The 11,701-nt window shown below is 32.6% G+C and overlaps 1 pseudogene; it reads right to left on the reverse strand.

Moving 5' to 3' along the window:
* Positions 1 to 259: 259 nt before the first annotated feature.
* Positions 260 to 11,701, reverse strand: LOC110637070 (probable beta-D-xylosidase 5; annotated as a pseudogene).

The following is an 11,701-nucleotide window of genomic DNA, read 5'->3' on the forward strand; positions in this document are numbered from 1 at the left end:
AATCAATGTTTTCCCGATAAAAAGTGAAGTGCCAAATGCATTTAAACAAGAAAACAGGAGATATTTCTATGTCCATTTTCTTATAATCATTATGTATGCCCGCTAATTAAACATGAAACATAGAGTAAAGGCAGAATAGATCCATCAAGATTCTATAAGATTCCATGGATCTCTAAATATCCCTTTGAGCAGGTCTAGATCATCACACCTTGTTATATGAACAAATAATTCTATTGATATGTGTCTCCTTTAGCAACTCCTAAATGGTGGAGGATTTGCCCTCTAGGTCTTGTTTTGTCATCTGCCAAATCCAAAAAATGTTATATACTTTTCCCAATGACAATAAATTTATAAAGGATTCATCAAGAAGAAAATTATAATTGAGTTTTGAACGCACTGATTCACCAATGATCGAATCAAGTAATTGGTTTTCATCATGGTTTTTAAACTCATCCTTATTTGAGAACCAATGAACACAAAGGGTTAACAGTTTAAAATAGAACTACTATATTGTTCATCTTGAATACTGTTATATAAATATTAAATTCATATTATCCTCATGAATTCAATTAATATTACTTAATTTTTAACAATAGTTATTTTTTAAACTTGATTATTTAAAAACACTAGTTATATTGCCATTACTACGTCAAAAAATAATAAAACATGGTCATTTTTTTTTCCATGCTAAGGGTTGCCGCATGCACTAAGCAATGACTATCATATATTAAAAAATGGCATAGCTTTGTCAAAAGTTTAGCAAAAAAGGAAAATGAAACTAGTTGATTCGTGTCTCCCAAGACTGGGCCAACCAAGTTTTATAGGTTTTGACTAGGTTTCTCCCAAGATTGGGCCAACCAAGTTTTATAGGTTTTGACTAGGTTTTACAGGCTTTGACCGTATTTTTTCATTTTCAACTTTTAGGGATAACCTAGATAGGCTGTAGGCCCAATTCCTAGGTCTTTTGTTTGAACCAGCCGAGTCAATCGAAGTTTAAAAACTAAGGATCTCATTTATACCTTAACATTAAAGTGAAATTGATTAACACCTTTCCATTTGTCAAGATCATAAGCAATATAATGCTTGAACTTGGGAAAATGGCAAAAAATACCCAATCTTCACTATTTTTACAATTCTACCCTATCTTTTTTTTTTCTTAAACAATTGCACATTGACCTTTTGGGAACAAATTAATTGTACTTTGCCATAAATTGCCATTTGGTCTTACAAAAGCTAAGCTTTTAGTAGTGTTTTTAGACAAAGGAAGAGCTCCATTGTAATCCAACAAGATTATATCTTGTGTTGCAGCACCAACTGTAAGCTTTTGATCTTCATTGTTGCATACGTTAGACAGTCCAATATTCCTAAACTAGAGACATTTTAGATCCCATCAAAGAAATCAAGCCTCATAAAGACTTTGAAGTTGTATATTAAGGCCTAGTCTACAATAAATTCTTCTACTTTATTTAATTTCCTTGCATTTTTTGTATACTTCTATAAAAAAAATCCCTACAGTTCATATTCAAGCCTACACAAATATTAAAATTACACATTTCTAATATTGTTTCCATATTCTAGATCTCTACTTTATGGAAACAATATTATTTCTAGTGCCATGATTCCTACTTTTGTAGCTATAGGTTTTCATTTTTACCCAATATGAGAAGCAACATCTGTTGATGAATCGACACCATTTATATTTCCTTTAGTACATTTAAAATAATAATAATAATAATAAAACTTGGTCATTTTGTATTTTTTTTTTTCATGCAAAGGGTTGTAACATGTCACCAAACAATAACTGCTAAATATATAAAAATGGCATAGTTTGCAAAAAAAAAAAAAAAAAGGACATCTAGTTGATCAGTGTGTCCTCTCATAGGGCTAACCAAATTTTATAGGTTTTGATCGGTTTAACAAGTTTTAACCTGTTTTTCCATTTTCAATTTTTAGGGTAACTTGGGCAAGCTATTAACCCAATTGCCAAGTCTTCCGATTGAATCAATGAGGTCATTCCGGTTTTCAAACTATGGATTTCATTTGTACCTTAGCATTAAAGGGAAATCGATCAACACCTTTCCATTTGTCAAGATTATAAGCAGTGTAATGCTTACAATAGCTTGAGACTTTAAGCTTATTACTTGTTGTAAAGTTTCCTTTTTACAAACTTCCTGCAAGCCCTTAACATAATTTACTTCATATTTTGACATTGCTAATGGGTCCTCACCTGGTGTCACTTGGCTATGGCCACATCTAGGGCCCTAGAACACATTAATATTAGGACTAAGAATGTTAACCCCACTAAACCTGCATTGTGCGTGGCTCGAGCCTTGGTTAAGATCACCTATCCCATCCTCAACCACAATGTTTGATCAAAACTAGTAGTAAACAAAATCATTATTGGGAAGCTAGTGGCACTAAAATGTACTACATAACCAACATTTGTCACTGCATGAATAAACTGCAACCACAATTCATTAGCAAGGATGCCTAACAGGCAAATTTTGGGTGCATGATTTACTAGTTGTTGCACCTTCTATTGAAAAGTTAGAAGTGAAATGAGGTCCTTTGCTTGATCCTCATTAGAAAAGGATATATTACAAAAGGAATGCTTGCTTATTTAATGACTTATCATATCACATGCTAAAATATACTATGGCGTAAATAGTAGTATTAGGAGCAATGAAAGAAGAAGTGTTAAGACAACTTGGATTTTCATGGGTTTCTTAATCTTATTTTCTTCTTGCTGTATTGGCTTATGATTTTAAGCAATGAATTGGGACTATATATATGGTCAAGGTTGGGCTATTATGGTCACTAACACATTGTTCTCTCTTATGGAAAAAATGTGGTTGCTTGTGCTTTGAGTTTGGGATATATTTATGCTTATGGATTTAGGATGCTTAAGTAAAACAAAAACTTTTTTATTATGGTTTTTAAACCCTATCCGATATAAGAACCAATAAAGGCAAAGGATTAAGGTTTGAAGTTCACCAATTTGCATTTGAATGGGTTTGCATGGCTTTGCTTGCTTCAATTTTCATCTACAGTTTCCTTCTTGGTTTCATTTCATTTTCCCTAGGCAGCTATGAACCATAGGTTTGGGCTTTGGAGCGGAGAGGAAGATGCTTCTTTGTTTTGGTCAGGTCCTTCTTTTGGGTCAAATATCCATCAATGTTTAAAGTTTCTTTTTGGTGGGTTAGGACTTGGATTTGCTTGTTTTGGGTTTGAGAATCGAGTGCTGAAAACCTTTTGATATATGGCTTTGAGTGTTGGGCTTACTGGGAGCCTTTTCTATATATGGGCCATAGTCTAGTGCTGTAATTCTAAACTTATTTCTGTCAATAAATTATCCATCCATTGGTGAAAAAGAAATATTAATTTATCTTGGGTTAATTTCTTTGAACACCCAGCCATGTAGCTATTCATACACACTATTGCTACCCTTGTAAAGGGGTGGTATACCATGGGGATGTACTAGCCTAGTTGCTTATCAAAGTTTCAGTGACATTACCATTTGGTCCTATAATAGCTAAGCTCTAGGTAGTGTTCTTAGATAAAGGAAGAGCCTCATTGTTGTCCAATAAGACTATTGCTTACCTTGCAATATCAAGTGCTAACATTTGATGTTCATTGTTGCATACAATAAATGGTCTAATTAGATCCCATCAAAGAAATTAAGTCTCATCAAGACTTTGAAGTTGCGAATTAAGGCCTGACCTACAACAAATTCTTGTACTTCACTTTCATTGCATTTTTTGTATACTTCTCCAAAAAAATCCCTACAGTTCATGTTCAAGCCTACAAAAAATATTAAAATGACTGATTATTTATATATATAATCAATTTGTCTAACATTTTCTTGAATTTGAATTAATACTGCTTGATTTTTAACCAATAGTCATTTTAAAAAAATTAATTATCCACAAACACCATTTATATTGCTTTTAGTACATTTTTAAGAAAAAAAAAATGGTCATTTTGTATTTTTATCATACATAGGGTTGCAACATGTCACTAAACAATAACTACTATGTATATAAAAATGAGATGATTTGTTAAAAATTAGCGGAAAAACAAAAAAGAAACCCAGTTGTCTTGTGTATCCCTTGATAGTAGGGATGGCAACGGGTCGAGTTTATGTGGATACCTGATCTGACGGAAACCTAATAGGATGAATTTGGTTATTATATAATCTGGTTTGGAACGAGTTTGGCTTTGAAAAATAATACCCGTGATGGGTTCGGGACGGATTCGCGTTTATATGTTGGATATCCATTACCTAAACCCGTTTATATAAATACTTAATTAAATATAAAATATATTTTTTTATAATAATAATTATAAATTTTTATATATTTTATTTTATATAAAATAATATTTAAATATTTTATGAAATCATTAAAATTTTAAAATATATATTATTAATCAAAATAATTTTTTATGCAAAATATTAATTAAAATATATAAAATTAAACGGGTTCGAGTTTTTTTTTTTTTGTAATAATAATCGGGTTTGGGATGGATTCAGGTAGTTGAGAATAAATTTTAATTGGGTTTGGGACGGGTTCAGATTTTGATAATATTAATTGAGTTTAGGTTCAGGTAGGTGATTTTCGTGGGTACCATGCTCGTTGCCATTCTTACTTGATAAGGCCAACAAGATTTTACAAGTTTTCACTGTAACACCCCTATATGCATAGTCCTATGCAAATCACTGTCCCAGTGACCGGTGTCGGTCCGAACAATTCAGAGGATTAGAATCATGTTTAAGTCACCTAGAAAAGCCCTGAACAAAAATTAATAGTGATAACCAGAAGGTTAAATATAGATCAGAAAAATAGAACATAAAAGGTTAAATGAGCTGGGAGTCACAGAGATGGGTGACCGCACCGAGAAGGGACTGCGAGATTAGTCAAAACCCTAATTTCATATGGGGCATTATGACACCGCAGGCCTAAAAAAAATTGCGAATCTAGGGGAAATGTGAAAATCATAGAAAAAGGTTGAGAACCAGATCAAATATTTAGGTCAAGATTTCGGAAGAAATACAGTATTATTGGTAAACCGGATTAAACCGGCGATGGGCAAATTGGTCAATTCACTCTTAGAGGTGACTCATGACTTAACTGTCCAATAAAATCTGAGAAATTAAAATTTTGAAATATATAATTAAATTGAAGAAGTATAGAAAAAAAAGGAAAAGAAAAGAAATTAAAATAGGAATAATGACATCACCCTAATGACCTAAGCATGAGGTCATAAATAATTTTCATTTCAGTCATTATTTGACCAAGTCAATTAAGAGATAAAAATAAAAAAAATTAAAAAGTCATTTTCATTCCCTTCTTCTTCATTTGGCTGCCACCCCTTCCTCTCTCCTCTCTCTTATTTTTTTTTTCTTTCCTTCCTCCATTAAAGCTCACTTTGGAGCTTCCCTAACCCTAAATTTCACCATAATTTCTCTAGCTTCTTAGATTAAATCTTATGTTTGAGTTTTGAAAAGAAGCTTGGAGATGTAAATTGAAGGAAAATTTGAAGAGATTTGAAGATTGAAAAACTATACAAAAAGGTTAGTGATTTTCTTTCAAATTCTTTCTATCTTTATAAGTTAGATACTTGAATCAAGTAGGAAATTGATGAATTTATGCTAAGAACCATGAAAATTATGCACATGAGGGACCCCATGAATTTCGGCCATGTTTGGGAGAAGGGAAATTTGAGTGATTTTGATGAAATTAACTATGTAAACATGCTTGAATGAGTGTAGAAATGTGAAGTATGCATTTTAATTGCATGAATTGAATTAATGGAAAATTAGGGTTCTTGAATTAGGGAAAATTGGGGGAAAAATTAGAGATTTTTGAAATTGAACTAAATTGACCTAATTGGGACTCAAAATGGTCAATTGGGACTAATTGGGATGTGTTTGAATGGTGAGAAGTAAAGTCAAATTCGGATTGGTAGGGGTCTAATTCTGGACAGCTTGACCTAGGTCCCTTTCAGGGACCAAACTATAATTCTGCCACTCCAATTGGTGTGAGGCTAATTGGAGATGAAAATAGACACATAATGCCACAATTTTCATGAAGAAACCCTGCCCTGAAAGTGACTCTAAGTTAGTGAACAATTAGGTCAAACCCGGAATTGGCACACTGCCACTATACAAAAATGACCAAATGAACAGTTGGCCATAACTTGGTCTAGGAAGGTCCAAATTACCTGATTTTTGTGGCATTAGAAAGCTATGACACAGTACTACAACTTTCATGAACAGTACAAACCCAAATTCTGCCCATAACAAAGTGAATTTGCCATCCAAGGTTGGGTCACCAAAACTGCCAGAACAAAGAAAGTGCCAAGAATTCTAGGTTGTAACCAATCCGGACAGCCTTAGAAAAATAGGCATAACTTGAGCTAAAAAACTTCAAATGGAGTTATTCAAAAAAGTAATTAAAGCCAAGACAGGGAACAACTTTGATAAAGGACATGTAGCCAAATTCCTACAGTAACTAGACCAATGGAACAGTAGAAAATAGTGACCCAAAACTGAATTTTTTGATTTGCACATAGGAAAATTAGAAATAGAAATGGCAACCATTGCCAACAAAATTGACACCCAAAATGTGGTATATGGGTACAATTAGAATTAATGAACCTATTAAGTATGAAAAAGTCAATATTTTAACTTAAATAGTAGCATGAATAGTGCCACTATACACAAAAATGTAAAGGATCCGAAATTATAAATCGTAATGGGTAGGATAAGTTTACACAGAAATTATTGGAATTTAATTATTAGAAATGGATACTGAAGCACTTTAAATTTATGTGTTTCAATTGGAAAGGGATATTCGAAGGAGAAACGAAAATTTGAGTAAATTGAGTTAACAGAAGAGGTTTGTGCACAACTAGTTTTAAATTGTTCATGTTTTGCATATTTTATTTGATTAAATGATTTTAGTTTCTTTATGTATTATGCATACCAATTATTGAATTTATTTCAATGATTATTGAAATGTGTTATGGTATGTATGAGTTTAGTTTTGGAAAATGAAATTAATTATGATTTTATTTTGTTATGAATTGAATAAAACTGGCTTCAGAAAAATTTTGATTGAAATACGTTTACATGGTTTACATGGAAAATTTGATTTGAAAAATGGTTTATACTTAATATGGAAAATGAATTAGATATGTTTTGAATTGTGATGGGCATAAAAAAATTATTGGATATTGGAATTGACTTTAAATTGAATAGTTTTGTGATTTATGCTTACAAAAAGGACAAAGAGATTCATGATGTATTTTATATCTCACTATAGATACTTGACTAAGTTATTACCCATCCCTTATTTGTTTAGAAGACACTGGAGTTAGCTTTGTTTTGATTACCATGGTACGTGCACATGCTTAGATTCTCCTCTTATTAGAGGTTAGATCTAAATTTCTCATGACCCTTTTGGAAGTTACATTGTTGTGGTGTTGTAATGTGCACGATGATTCGATCTCCCCGACCATAGGGAGTTAGAATCACGATTCGACCTCCCCGACCATAGAAAGTTGGAATCGCTTTGAAGATGACCCTTACGAATTAGTCCGGCATAGTTAGTGAGATAAAAAATGGTTTTGAAAAGTGAGAAATGGTGATTTTAAACTGTTCTTTGAGTAAAATTGATTTGAAAGAGACTATTTATTTTGTAATAACTATTTTCATAGTTGATGAAATTTTTTCAAATGACCAATTACGATTGAAAAATTTTTAATTATTGACTAAGGTCACTTAATTATTTGATTTGTACCATTGAAAATATTGACTTGATTTTATGATTTTTGAAGAAATCAGCATTTCCAATTTTTGTTCTGAATTATCACCATATATATATTTTTTATATATACTTTAAATTATAGTTGCACACCACTGAGTTCACCACTCAGCGATAGCTTTGTATGTTGTTGCAGGTGAAAGGACTATAGAGTAGCTGAGTAAGATTTCTTGAAGACTCATTGGGATTAGCTCCTGGTATATCATAGGTATACCCTTGTACGTTAGATTTTGATGTATGCATGTAATTATATGTATGTAATTTATTTGAGCAGTTGCACAAGAACTTTTGTAATATTATTTTGGGTATGTAATTAAAATACAAATTATTGTAATGTAAATTTGAGATTTTATTTACCTGTATAGTTTTATAATATTAATTTTATTACTTTAATGAACGTAATATTCATATTTCTTCATGAGTTTTGTAATTAATGAATGGTTTTCTTTATGATAAGTATGGCTTGAAAATTTAATTGAGTGGATTATATTGAATTGGGATACGAAAGTGAGTTGTATTGGAGTTGTGGTTGAGAAAGAAATATTTGAAGTGTTTTCCTTTTCAGGTTTTGAAGAACTGTTTTCTCAAAATACAACCAGTACTCTACCGAAATTTTTACAAAATTTGCAGAAACCTAAAAATTATTAAATATTGAGATATGGTTTTTAACTTCAATTAAAAGTTTTTAATACCCATCAAAAGTGCTGACAACCTTTAAAAGAAAATAGAATTGTTTTAAAATCCCTTGTAGTATATTTAATGGGTTACCGGTAAGCGAAGTACGGTAATTTATTAGATATACTACGGGTGCATGTTACATCTTACGAGGAGTAGGGTGTGACATGTTTAGTGGTATCAGAGCCGCTCGCTTGTCCTCTTGGGCGATGGTGGGGCAAACCTCAGTGAGGACGCTGAGTCCCAAATGGGGGGGGAGAAAGGTCCCTTAGGCAAATCCCACATCGACAAAGCATGGAGATGGTCTTGGGTTCAAAAAGTAATGATATATAAAATGGAGGAACTAATCACTAGAGGTGCCTTTTGGTGGAATGGCCTGGAGAGTTGGAAGAACTCCAGGGTTAAGCATGCTCGCTTGAGAGAAATCCTAGGATAGATGACCTCCTGAGAAGTTCTCCTTTCCACCTATGGGACAAAACCATGAGGCTTATGGCCAAAGTGAACAATTCTTCTAGTGGTTGGAGCCCAACCGTTACATTGACTGTGTTTTACCTTTTTCAATTTTTAGGGGCAACCCGGATAGGCCTTAAACCTAATTCTTAGGTCTTCGGTTGAATTGACAGGGTAAGTCCGATTTTCAAAACTATGGATTTCATTTATACCTTAGCATTAAAGTGAAATCGATCAACACCTTTCCATTTGTCAAGATCATAAGCAGCATAATGCTTGCAATAACTTGAGACTTTAAGCTTATCACCTATAGTAATGTTCTCTTTTTCATCAACTACCTGCAAGCCCCTAAAATAACTTACTACATATTTTGACACTACCAATGGGTCCTTACCTAGTGTCACTTGGCCATGGTCACATCTAAGGTCTTAGAACACATTAATAATAGGGCACTAAAATGTCAACCCTGGCTATTAGACTCGCATTGTGCGTGGCTTAAATCTTGGTTCAGCCTATTAGTCCCATTTTCAACCATAGTGTCTCATTAAAACTAGCAAAATCATTACTAGCAAGCTAATGGCACTGGGCATGTGGCATTAAAATGTACTCCATAACCAACATTTGCCACTAACCACAATTCATAATTAGGGATTTCCAGCTAGAAAATTCAATTTACATGATTTACTAGTTATTACACATTTTAATGAAGAGTTAGAAGTGAAATAAGGTCCTTGGCTCGATCCTCATACGAAAGGGATTTATTACAAAAGGAATATTGGCTGTTTAAAGGACTTTTCTTATCATATGCAAAATTATTCTGTTTAGTAACTAATAGTTTTAGGAGCAATGAAAGAAGTGTTAAGACAAGTTAGATTTTCATGGGTTTCTTGATCTTTTTTTCTAATCATTATATTGGTTTGTTATTTTAAGCTATGAATTGGGAATTTATATATGGTCAAAGTTGGGCTATCATGGTCACTAACGCATTGTTCTCTTTTATGGAAAAATTGCAGTTGCTTGTGTTTTGAGTTTGAGATATATTTATGCTTACAATGTAATTATATTTAGGATGCTTTAGCAAAACAAAAACTTCTTTATTATGATTTTTAAACCCTATCCGATCTAAGAGCCAATGAAGGCAAAGGATTAAGGTTTAAAGTTCAACTATTTGGGCTTGAATTGATTTGCATGGCTTTGTCTACTTCAGCTTTCTTCTATGGTTTCCTTCTTGGTTTCATGTCATCTTCCCTAGGTAGCTATCAAGCATCGTTTTCAAGTTTAGAGCAAGGGCAAAAATGCTTCCCTATTTTATCCGGGTCCTTTTGGGTCAAATATCCATTAATGTTCAAGGTTTCTTTTTTATAGGTTGCGACTTGGATTTGCCTATTTTGGATTTGAGAATTGAGTGTGCTGAGAATCTTTTGATGTATGACTTTAAGCGTTGGGCATGCTTGGAGTTTTTCTTGTACATGGGCCATAGGCTAGTGCTGTAATTCTGTGCTTATTTCTATTAATAAATTATCCATCTATTAACAAAAAAGAAATATTGATTTATCTTGGGTTGATTTCTCTGAATACCTAGCCATGTAGCTGTTTAGACACACTTTTGCAGCCCTTGTAACAGGGCAGTATACTAGGTGGATGTACCAGCCTAATTGCTTATCACAGTTTCAATGACATTACCATTTGGTCTTATAACAGCTAAGCTCTTGGCAGTGTTTTTAGATAAATGAAGAGCCCCATTGTTGTCCAATAAGACTATTGCTTGCCTTACAACATCAAGTGCCAATATTTAATGTTCATTGTTGCATGCATCAAATGGTCCAACATTCCTAAATAAGAGTCGTCTTAGATCCCATCCAAGAAATTAAGTATCATCAAGACTTTGAAGTTGCAAATTCAGGCCTGGTCTGCAACAAATTTTTCTAATTTATTCACTTTCATTGCATTTTTTGTATACTTCCCTAAAAAATCCCTACAGTTTATGTTCAAGCCTATAAAAAATATTAAAATAGTTGATTATATATATATATATATATATATATATAATCAATTTGTCTAACATTCTCTTGAATTTGAATTAATACTACACTATTGTTAACCAATAGTCATTTTTTAAAATTATCTACAAACACCATTTATATTGCTTTTAGCACTTTTTTCCAAAAAAAAAAAATACAAATAAAATATGGTCGTTTTGTATTTTTTGTCATGCATAGGGTTGCAACATGTCACTAAACAATAATTGTTACATATATAAAAATGAGATAATTTGTTAAAAATTAGCAAAAAATTAAAAAAAAATCCAATTGACTTATGTGTCCCTTGATAGGGCTAACAAGATTTTATAGGTTTTGACCGTGTTTTTCCATTTTCAATTTTTGCAGTTAACCCGACAGGCTATAAGCCTAATTCCCAGGTCTTCAATTGAATCGATAGGGTAAGTCCACTTTTCAAAACTATGGATTTCATTTATACCTTAGCATCAAAGTGAAATCGATCATCACATTTCCATTTCTCAATATCATAAGCAACATAATGCTTGCAACTACTTGAGACTTTAAACTTATCACCTATAGTAAAGTTCTCTTTTTCACCAACTTCCTACAAGCCCCTAACATAATTTACCGCATATTTTGATAATACCAATGGGTCCTCACCTAGTGTCACTTGGCCATGGTCACATTCAGGGTCCTAAAACACATTCGCATTATGTGTGCTTGAGCCTTAGTTGAGACTACCTGACCCAT

This window comes from Hevea brasiliensis, chromosome 8 (genome assembly GCF_030052815.1).
Source record: "Hevea brasiliensis isolate MT/VB/25A 57/8 chromosome 8, ASM3005281v1, whole genome shotgun sequence".
Lineage (NCBI taxonomy): Eukaryota > Viridiplantae > Streptophyta > Magnoliopsida > Malpighiales > Euphorbiaceae > Hevea > Hevea brasiliensis.